This window comes from Dreissena polymorpha, chromosome 7 (assembly GCF_020536995.1).
Source record: "Dreissena polymorpha isolate Duluth1 chromosome 7, UMN_Dpol_1.0, whole genome shotgun sequence".
Taxonomy (NCBI): domain Eukaryota; kingdom Metazoa; phylum Mollusca; class Bivalvia; order Myida; family Dreissenidae; genus Dreissena; species Dreissena polymorpha.
Window position 1 is genome coordinate 62,255,799 of NC_068361.1, and position 11,140 is coordinate 62,266,938.

The 11,140-nt window shown below is 31.9% G+C and overlaps 1 long non-coding RNA gene across 1 annotated transcript; it reads left to right on the forward strand.

Moving 5' to 3' along the window:
* Positions 1-3,050: 3,050 nt before the first annotated feature.
* LOC127837665 (uncharacterized) lies at positions 3,051-6,865 on the forward strand. The gene is made up of 5 exons (XR_008029425.1): positions 3,051-3,115; positions 4,727-4,791; positions 5,596-5,657; positions 5,992-6,033; positions 6,448-6,865. It is a non-coding gene; the product is annotated as an uncharacterized LOC127837665 (long non-coding RNA).
* Positions 6,866-11,140: the final 4,275 nt, after the last annotated feature.

An 11,140-nucleotide genomic window follows, 5' to 3' on the forward strand; every position in this document is an offset into this window, starting at 1 on the left:
TTTTTTGTACATTATTATTTTTTTAATATTAAGTTTTACATGTTCTATAATCATACGCTTGTAATACTTTATGTTACATTAAATGAAACGCAAAACGATCTCCAACATGTGACAAGAAATGTTAAATCCATCTTCAAGCATTATAAAGTTAAAAGTTTATCTCAAATTACACATAAATCATGTAACTTTTGATCTTAAAGTCGTCAGTAAATTAAATTTAAAATCCCTTAAACAAAGAAACACTCCACAAATCCAAGCGAAGTTATTCACTTAATTTTAAACTTGTGAAGTCCTATTTTTAACTGCCATAATATAACAGGTACTGGTTATTGTTCTTACAAAGGGAAAACTTTTGGATGAGAAATATGTTTAACAATACTCGAAATTGTTTATATATTGTAAGGACATTTTATGACGCTCTCAGTTGACGATGTAAAGGAACAATTTTGTAAGCTTTGTGTCTGGCAATATTTAAAAGGGACAATATCGTACCCATTGCTCAAGCACGGATTGCTAAAATTTTGAAGAACTCAAGCATTTGTGTTATTTGATGTGAAACTAAGTAGTACGCGGTCCGTTTTAATATTTTTATATTTAACACGTGAATTAAATCTGCATCTAGACGTACATTTAATTATACATGTATACTCAATATATCTACGCAACAAGAGCTTTCCTAACTGTAACTTCTTCGAATCTTTTCTTTACAAATTCAATTATCCCGAATGAAGTTTGTAACATTTTATCTAATGTTATTTACAGTTTCACCATTGACGAAAGTAGTTTCTCTCACGTAAACCATGTATGCACGAGTATGGGGCAAGTTATGTTTGGGTTTAATTGAGCCTACCCACTATCTTCCATAATTGCCACATTTTCAATATTGGTTTAAGTGAAGTGCAAGTCTGTAGATGGACACAACCCGTTAAAATTGATATTTGAATTAAAACTAAAAACTTGAAACTAAAACGTATATTGATCTTTAGTATTGCCGATGACATGCTCCTCAATAAATTCGTTTGTAAAAATAAAAATTTTGATGAGGTAATTTCGTTAAATTTTTATTAATGTTGACATAGATCTACTCCAGGCATGTTGACTTATGAGATTAAAGTAAATTTATTCGTACATCTGGCAAAGGCATATTTCTATTGGTCTCCTCAAACTCAAGATTATTCTCTGTCCGATATCAAGTCCTATAAATAATTCACCAGCCTTATCCCGCGTTAGTTGTACTTTGCCTGATTTTGCTTATATCACACGTATACTCATACAATAATATACTTGTACCTCGACATTTTAACCCAAAGGCAGTTACACTGTTCCTTTAATGATAATAGTAATGCCACGCATGGTCTGTTTACACGCTGATTTCGATCAACGACGGTCTAATACAAACTGGAGTTCAAAAGGCGAAATACCATCAACAAACCCCGCACATACAATAAATAATCCTGACGTATAATCAAAGCTTAATTGAAACTTGATGTTTATAGAACTATGCTAACACTTAATTGCATTTTACCCAGGTAACCCAACAAAATAAAGTTGAAATTACACACCACCGTTGTCGACTATAAAAGGTTTAATCCGCCAAGACATGCTTGTTGATAAATGGCAATTACATATTGCTTTTTTACTATTGTATATGGTTTATTTACAACTCCATTTTGACGTATTACAACTTCCATTTAACTTATGTTACCGTACAACTAAATACTGTATAAGTCTTGCATTTCCAGTGAAACAATTAATTATTGATGCGACTGAATGCTATTGTTCATTCCCTTTATGCATACAATTTGTTTTTGGTGTACATGTACTTAACATATGCTGTCAGCTTTGCAATATTTATAATTATTCATACTTCTTTACCGTCTGTGCTTGCCATCGTGACTTTGACTGTGTTGATACTTCGACTATATTTCTGTTAAGTCTTTGTTTTGCGCGTTTCGTTTTCATAGCATTCATATTAAACTTAGTTTAACGACATTAACGATAAGTTTGGAAAAAATATTTTATATGACAATTGAAATTACAAATAAATTGGTGTAAGCTATCCATCTTCTTCACTTAAAACGGAAATGAACATTTTTTATGCGTGCAGGGAAAGACTTTTAAAGCACATGTACGTCCGGCATATAGCCAATGTAGTGCAATAATTGAATTTTTACAGCACAGATAACATTAATTCAGGATTGAGACGGTGGTTCGGATCAGCACAACCACCTAGTAATTTGAGCATCGTTCTTGAAAAACTGGACTTAATGCATGTTTCTAAAGTGTTGTCATAGATTAGCCTTGCTCGTCACACAGGCTCATCAGGTACCACACTTTGAGCTTTAATGGAATTTTTCGTTTTAAGGAAGTCTCTTCTGAACGAAAAGACAGTTAAGTTGGAAAGTGATGCCCTTATGATACTGTACAGAAGGCCTAGGCTTATCTGGGACGACACTTACGCACATGCATTGAGTCCTGGAGCCGTATTCATCAATAATAAACTCAAACTTGGACTCAAACTCAGACTTTGACTCAGGCTTAGACTTACTAAAGACAGACTCAGGATTCGTATTCACGAACGCATTTGGAAATAGACTTCAATAAGATTGTGGTTTTTTTTAATGACGTCACGACTAAGCGAACTCTCTAGTAGGGAAAACGCGCCAAATAGTGTCAAAAATAGTAGCGGACATGTTTGCTATAACTTATTGAATGCAGTGTTTGGCAGTTGAAGACAGCGAAACGAAGCGCCAGCAGGTCCAGATTGGTCCGAGCCAGAGATTGTTTTTAATGCGCTGGTTCGGGACCGCTGGAACCTTCTATCCGCGAGTATAAGGGGATCGGAGCCGAAAAGATTTTGGTTATTCGAAGAAAAAAATGGGACGAGGTGGCGAGTAGAATATCAATGTAAGTTATATGTTATTATCGTATCTGCCTTATAGTTGTAATATTTTATTTAATAGCTTACTTTTGGATTTGCTACCGATGTCGTTTTACTAGCGCCGAATAATGCACTATGTAAACAAGGGGCATAACCACTCAGCAAATTGTACTTACTGATTTCGGATGTGATTGTGGAATGTGTTTTAGTTTCAAACATTTGTTATGATTTATGGTACGGTTGCACGTTCTTTGTTTCCAAAATTTGCACAAGTGAATTGTTATTTAAGTATTAATAATGAATATTTGTGGTTTCACGGATAAGTTTACCATTTAAGGAGGTCTATTGTTTTAGTTTTCATCTCGTACCCTGTTAGATTCGTACCCATGTGTGTTTTATTCGTATCTGATTACAATCTGCACATTTCCAAACTAACTTTTTATTTACTACACGTTTACATTGATAACTATTACCCAGTATGTCGTTTATATTAAACTAATCCAGGGGTTCCGCTGTCGATCGCCATTGGCGCCAAATGGCGCTTAATTTTTAAATGTGGCTCCAATTTTTTAAAAGTGGCGAATTTAAAAAAATCGGTAAAATCCTATCCGAAAATGTACTGCGAGTCGAAAGCACACGACCGAGCATTAGCGGCCAGCGTCTGTCAGTTGTAAATATTGATTTACGACGATGTAAGCGACCTACAGTGCAGAGTGCATTAGAAATCACCGAAGCGTGTAAGTGTTACAAACGGTGTTTTTACTGCTATTGTCAAGTTTTATGGGGGTTATTATCGGATTAACGGCTCCTTTATGATATTGAGCAATAAGTTAAGTAACACGGGGACAAACTGTCACGACGATCAATAATTATAATTATTATTAGGGCCGCTATTTCATTGTTAAAATCAAAACCATGGGGCTGGCAAAAGCATTTAATTTCTCCTCATCAACAAATAAAAACTTGTTTCAACAGGTATTTGTGAGCATTTCTGTTTAATAGATTCATTATTGTAATGTTCTGGGAAGGATATAAATTGATTAAGATAACAACAATTTCTGAATAAAATATAAAACATTCACTCGATGCATATTTCGGATATGCTAAATTCGGACATTTAAAGATAGGGACAATTATGTGTTGGTTTGATGTTGATAGTTTTTAAAAATATGTTTTATGTTATTTCAGGCAACTAGAATGGATTGTGGCAATTATCTGGGCCTTTCTGTCAGGAAAAAGGCGTGAACAACAGTCATTTAATTGAACCTGGAAATCATCCACCACTAACAGAAAACTTGCTAACAACAGAAGCTGACGTATATCATGTCCAAATGACCAAATATAACTGTTAAACAATTTGAAGTGAGATGCTTTATTTTCTGATTCCCTTTCAAATGATGAACATTGGTGTGATTTTATGTTTAAATAATTTCGAAACATTTATGCAGCATACTGTTTAATACATTGATGTTAACATTATTATATTATTTTGGTTATCTGTGTTGTTTATCAAGTTGAAAAAAATGTTATTTATATACAAATAAAGCTTATTAATACTTATGAAGGTATGACTTATGAAGGTACTTATTGTTTTTTTTTATGAAATAACATACTTTTTAAAGTGATAATATAGTCAATGACATTAATGTAGTAAGGTTTCTTAAAATGATTGTTCTTATGAATAAGGTGGAATAACCGACAGTATTCACGCCGCGAAAAAGTGGCGACAACTTTTTTTGGGCCAGTGGAACCCCTGTAATCGACAGTTATGATGGCAAACATGAAATGTAATGTGTTTCATAAATACTGCTATACATCATACAATTGTTTTTATTAAACTTTCAGAAAATTTGGGGTCGCAAAAACTGGTGAACAGTGCCAGAAGAAGAACCAAAATTCCAAGGCTCGGTGTAAGTTAATTACTTTTTTGTTATGCTTTCATTTAATTAATTTTGTTGAAAAACTATAATCAATTGCAATTAGTTTGTTTCAATATTACTACATGTCGAACCTAATATGTGTTTTGTATGTGATATAATCACAATGACTACTTACTTATATTGTTAAAATTTGTAAAAAAGCTTATGAGCATTTTCATTGGTAAATGTATGTTTTATGATACTGAATTATTTTGGTGAAATGGTGCTAGAATATATACAGCTTCGTCACGCATTGAAAACAATTTTCAGTTTTTTTCGTTAAATTTAACTTAATAATAATTGTCTAAATGCGTAATTGAATTAGTGTTATAAAAAAGATCTGACACTTGTCAATTCATATGATTATTGATTAAACTCATCAAGGAAATATGTAGGTTAGCTCACCAAAGGTGCACTAAATAACAATATTCATGAACTCGTTCACAGAAATATGGTATGAAATGGCAACTTGTATCAGAGTCTTTGTTTGTTGTAAATATAGCAGGGTTTGGTATAAGGACAATTAAAATAAAACATTAAGATCATTAATTTAGATAAGCTAATGAAGTTTTTGCATTTAAGGAAGTATTTCTATTCCTTTTTGTTAGATACTTTAAATCTCTTGACTATTTCAATTTTGTTGTTGAGTTCATTTATTCAAGGAATGTGTGCAAATACAGACATTGTATTTCTTGGTAATCAACTAATTATTATTATTAATGAGCATAAGTGTATGTGCGTAAGTGTTTTACAAAGTTATATGTTTGAATTAATTTTTGCGTTTAATTTTTGCAGCTTCTTCATATGCGTTACAAAGCAGTGAGCGTGCCACAACAGCCAGCAGTGAAGAACATATGGTAAATAAATAGATTATCATTTATATGCAAACCATTAACCATATGTATAGAACATTGAAAATGCAAACCATATGAATTATATTGTATGCATCACATTCAACATAGTATACAATATAATAGAAATTCACCCTTATATAAAAACAAAATAAAAGAAAAAAACATGCATTAAATTAACATTAAACATTGTGTTTGAAAGTTAACACTGGGATTATTATACATTAACTTAAGTATAGTATATTAACATTAGTTGTCAATTTTATTGCATTGAAAACATCACTGGATTAAATTAATTTAGATTTTTTAAGTGACACTATATTTTTTCATGTGATTTCAGAGTGTACCAGTCATGAAAGTAGAGGCATTAAGTGTAAAGAATGTAAGTTTTGGATATCTTTAAATTTAGATTTCAAATTGTCTGGAACAAATCTTGAAAATTAAATATTAATAAATTTAACACTTAGATAGCTCTAATTGAAGGTATTGCAGTGCATACAGTTAATTTAGAGTTAATAATTAACTTGCATGGATGGAATTCCAGTTCTTAAAACTATACTGACAATACCATCTGACAAAGCAAGTACTGTATAATATTATTATGTAATATGCAACAAAAGTCATGCATTTGTTGAAACATAATTAGCATCAAATATGTTAAAACTAAGTACCAATGCATAGTACCAATGCATACATAGATTATGTGATATATATGTATTAATTTTTTAACCTTTGAAGATCATAATATGAGAACAAGTCCATTTATACAAATCACACTTTTTATCCATTTTTGCAGCGCTCACAAAGAAGAACGACAAGAGATCACAAGCCGATACCTTAACAAAACTTACAGAGAAACCGATGGGAAATAACTAAGAAAAATTAGAATAAGAAATAAAAAAGTTGACTGTAGAAATTGAAATAATACATTTGGAGAAAAAGATGTGTTTAGTGTCAATACGTGACCAAGTGCTATAACTCTGACATGTAATAAACTAGTAGTAGATTTATTCCCCTTTTTGTAATTAAAAGGATCTTATTATTTTTTGTGCAACTACTTTATAACTCTATTATTTCTAAAATAGATAGTCTATATTAGAAATAATAGTTATGGGGCAGTTGCACACAAAATAATAAGATTTTTTTTTAATTCAAAAAGGGGCATACTATTATTTCTATGATAAAAATATGATTCTATCCCTTTTTGTACTTATAAAATTTTTGTACTTATAAAATTCCAGTCAATATTTGTGTGCTTTAAGAAATGTAGGTTAAATATTACATTGGTCATTGTATTATGTTACTGACATATAAAATACATTCTACATTCAAAGAGGAATATTAGTTGAATGCAGTGTCTTGGGACACTTCTTGATATTATTTGCTTACAAGATATAAATCATTGATAATAATAAAATTCTTCATTCAATGCACTGAATGAAATTCCAGAATAATGGTAGATGCAGTTATGTGAATTTGAAATTAGACATCAACAAATCCTGGCATCATGCTTTGGCCCTGGCCCACTGGCAGTGAACTTGAGTGAAGCTCGTTATTCTGTAGCTGCCATCATACACAGCCTGTTAACATAAAACATGTTATATTACATTAACAAAATAAGACATATTTTTGTAATTTTTTTCTTAGGTATTTGATAAAATGCTGATAAAATGTTTCTTATTTTGCTAATGGCAAACTGTTAAAATTAACATGCAGTTGTTTCATTAAATATTTGTGTTTAAAGGGATCTTTTAACGCTTTGGTAAATTGACAAAATTGAAAAAAGTTGTTTCAGATTCGTAAGTTTTCGTTTTAGTTATGATATTTGTGAGGAAACAGTAAAACTGAACATTAACCATGCTCTAATATAGCCATTATAAGCATCTTTTGACGATTTTAAAACCTAAAAATTATAAAGCGTTGCAACGCGAAACGATTGAATAATTTGGAGAGTTCTGTTTTTGTCGTTAAATTTTGTGAAACTACGAAAATTACTTATATAAGGTATAAAATACGTCAAGAGTGTGTACTCGGCGGAATAGCTCATTAGGCTAAAGCGTTTTTACTTCAGGACTCCAGGGGTCACTGGTTCGAAACCTGCTCCGGGCAATGTTCTTTTCCTTTTTTTAATTTTTTTCTTGATTTTTTACTGGAGCTTTTACGATCCAATGTTTACATTTATCAATATAAAGCATTTAATGAATAAGTTAAAAAAATGCCAAAATCTGTGAAAAGGCCCCTTTAAAATAAAGTTGTATCAAATAAAAAGGATTGCATTTAGACTTGCACATAACTGACTGTTAAGCCATACCTGAACGTTGATGGTGGGAACGCCCTTTCGCCCTATGTAGACTTCTACATGGTTTACTGGCTTCTTGATATGCACATGCGTCCAATCGATGCACCCCAAAGTACTTGTAAAACCTGAAAGTTGATCATTTAAAATTGACCCATTTTTTGGAAAAAATTACAATATTAATAAGTAAATAGATATTGATATAAATGGATTATGATCGGTGCATTTATGTGCATTATATTGAATGAAAGTTCTGCCTTATGTCAGAAGTGATGCAATATGCTGATGTGTCTTAACTTGATAATCAAATTTAATGTCATCGTTTTACTATTGATTGAAAATGCAATAATATGTGCATTTGAGAATAAAATATTATTTCTGTTGTTGAGTGTTTTATTAATTTACAAATAAAGTGCATTACAACAATGCACTTGCCATCAACAAATGCATATTCTACAGCATTTGTCGCAAAAATACATTTTGTATTGGAACTCAATTGCAACATAGACAGACACAAGGACAAACGCACATATGGATTCAGGTGTACCCTATATCTTCTTAACAGGGTGTATAATATACACATTAATTATAGCACCTTTTTTAAAATTAATAAACATTAATTTACATTACATTAAAGATCAAGAATTTAAAAATAACTAAATAATCGTCATAATTTATTTTGAAAATGTTTGGAGAAAAAAAGTCCCCGATGTAATTTCGAACCACCGACTAGTCGGTCAAATATAATCACGGGCACCGATGCGCTACCAACTGCGTCATGGCAGTGTAACTTTATTCGGCATAATTATACATATCTATAGGTAAATTCCTACATTTATAAATAGATTTGTAATAGTAATGAAATCAAAATTTATGCATAGTAATTGTCTTGTAAACGTTTTCTAATAGGTTTCCCTTTTTAGAAAATATCCATTATTATAGTTTATGATACATGCAAATTATATGTTACTGTAGTATTACTTTTTCATTCAAACAACAAGTATTATCCATAAAATTAGTGCATGTTCACGTTCATTAAGTTTGGAGATTATTTTCACAAAAGACAACAAACAAACGCGGACAATTATGAATTTGACAGTTGTTTACAATAAATAAAAATTGCAAAATGCACACATCGCAAATGACTCACGTATCAGCGATCGCACCAAGTTCTTGTTTTGCACGAACGGCGTCGTACCAGCTGGAAATTTGACAACTTCAACTCTCTAGCTGTCAAAATATTATTGACCTGTGCACAGGTCTACATAGTTCTGGCTACCATAACTTTAAATGCCGCTTTTTTAATGATTTTTGCCACGTTGCTCGGGAAAGTACACACTGCTAGGGCGACCGGAACTTGCAGAATCCGCATCGTATTGCGGCTCAACTATTCCTTGCAAATATTGCAAAGAAATACGATTCCCGGTCGGGTTAAATGATACCGTTTGTAAAGTTCAATATCCCTATAAATCTCCAAAGGGTTGGTACGATCTAGATACACTCTTTCAATAATATTATTATTATTATTACGCAAGGAGCTCGTGCGGCGGCCATTTTGTAAAGTAAACGCTCAAACGACGTTACGTCATGATTGTATAGCGTAAGTCTAAACATTGTAGACTTAGCATTTGAGACTTATCTTACTGAGTCTGAGTCTAAAACTAACCATTTTATGTTTCGTGAATTAAGTTTTGTAAGGCTGAGTCTGAGTCTGAGTCAGAAACTGGAGCTGAGTCTAAGATTTGAGACTTACGTACATTGGTGAATACGGCTCCAGTTTTCCCAGAGCAATACTCATGTATATTCAGTGTCAGACGTGCCTTTTTGCTCAAGAAAGTCCATATAAATCTGCCCACGCGTAACAACGGCGAAGCTTATCAAATTTACTTCACGTGACCGGAAGTTCCCTTATCCGAACCCCAATTAAGGAGTGTTTCCTAGATCTTCTCAAAAGAGATCAAAGAAGGTTCTACGAACATGTCGGATTTAGACGCGTCGTGACTGTAATCACGATTGTTTTAGACAAAATAATTCAAAAAATAAATAAGCGTCATTATAATTCGTTTTTAATCGTGTCGACAGTATCAGAAAGACAAACGAACAATATGTAGTATGAACGACATTTAACGCATTTATTCTAACAAAGGACAATTACAAGTCAATGCAGTTCCCTGCAAAAGCTTCGGATCCAAATAAGCACGCAGAATAAATATATGGTTCTCGTTCAATTAAAAGCATTAAGATGGAAAATGCTAATGATATCTATAATATTTAAATACAATGCAATCTCATGTAACGGCCACGATTTTATCACGACACATAATGCAGACCATTTTAAAATAAACATCAGATTTAAAAGTTTAATTATTCCGTCAATTGCTGTTAAGATGTTTTCTGTTTAAATTGTTAACAAGTAAATTGTTATTTCAGCTATTTGCACACATGTTTTTTTAAATGAGATCTGATCCACGTGAAGCAAAACTGTAAAAGTGTGTGCGCTTTCATATATTTATAAGCACAAAAGATTAAATTTTGCAAAATTGGGTACAGAATTTTTTGATGTATTATGCTTCCGATAAATAAAACCGTTGAATAGAATATAAACTTAAAAGAAACACATGACTCTATGGCAATTTTATGACAATTCTGGAAAACATCGTTGTTTACATTGTTTAATAAAACATATTATTTTGCTTACATAGATGTACACTGTATTATGTGCTAACTATTTCCTGCGTACCTAAGCATGTCAGCAACAACGAACCAATTATCGACCGTACACTAAAGGGTTACCCAGATCTGGCTGCAGATTACAGTTGTATTTATAATATATTACATCCTCTTTTCTTCAGCAAATTTAAGATACCTTATTATGAGATAATAATGAAACATTTATAAATTACAATAATGGCATATTCAAATAGCCAATGTGCATCAATTAGTAAGATGAAATTTCGCTCTTAATCTTACTGTAAGTTATAATTGCAAACCAATTAAGATTTTACTGTTTATATTGGAACTATAATGAATTACAAATTAAAATTATAAGTAAAACGTTAAACCACTGTTCTGTTCTCATCACCTCACTGCACAAATATCTATTGATGACTAGTACATTTGACTTTCACTAGATGAACGCACAAGGATTCCAGAGTTTGCAAATTCGATGTCATAATGTGCGTATTATGATATT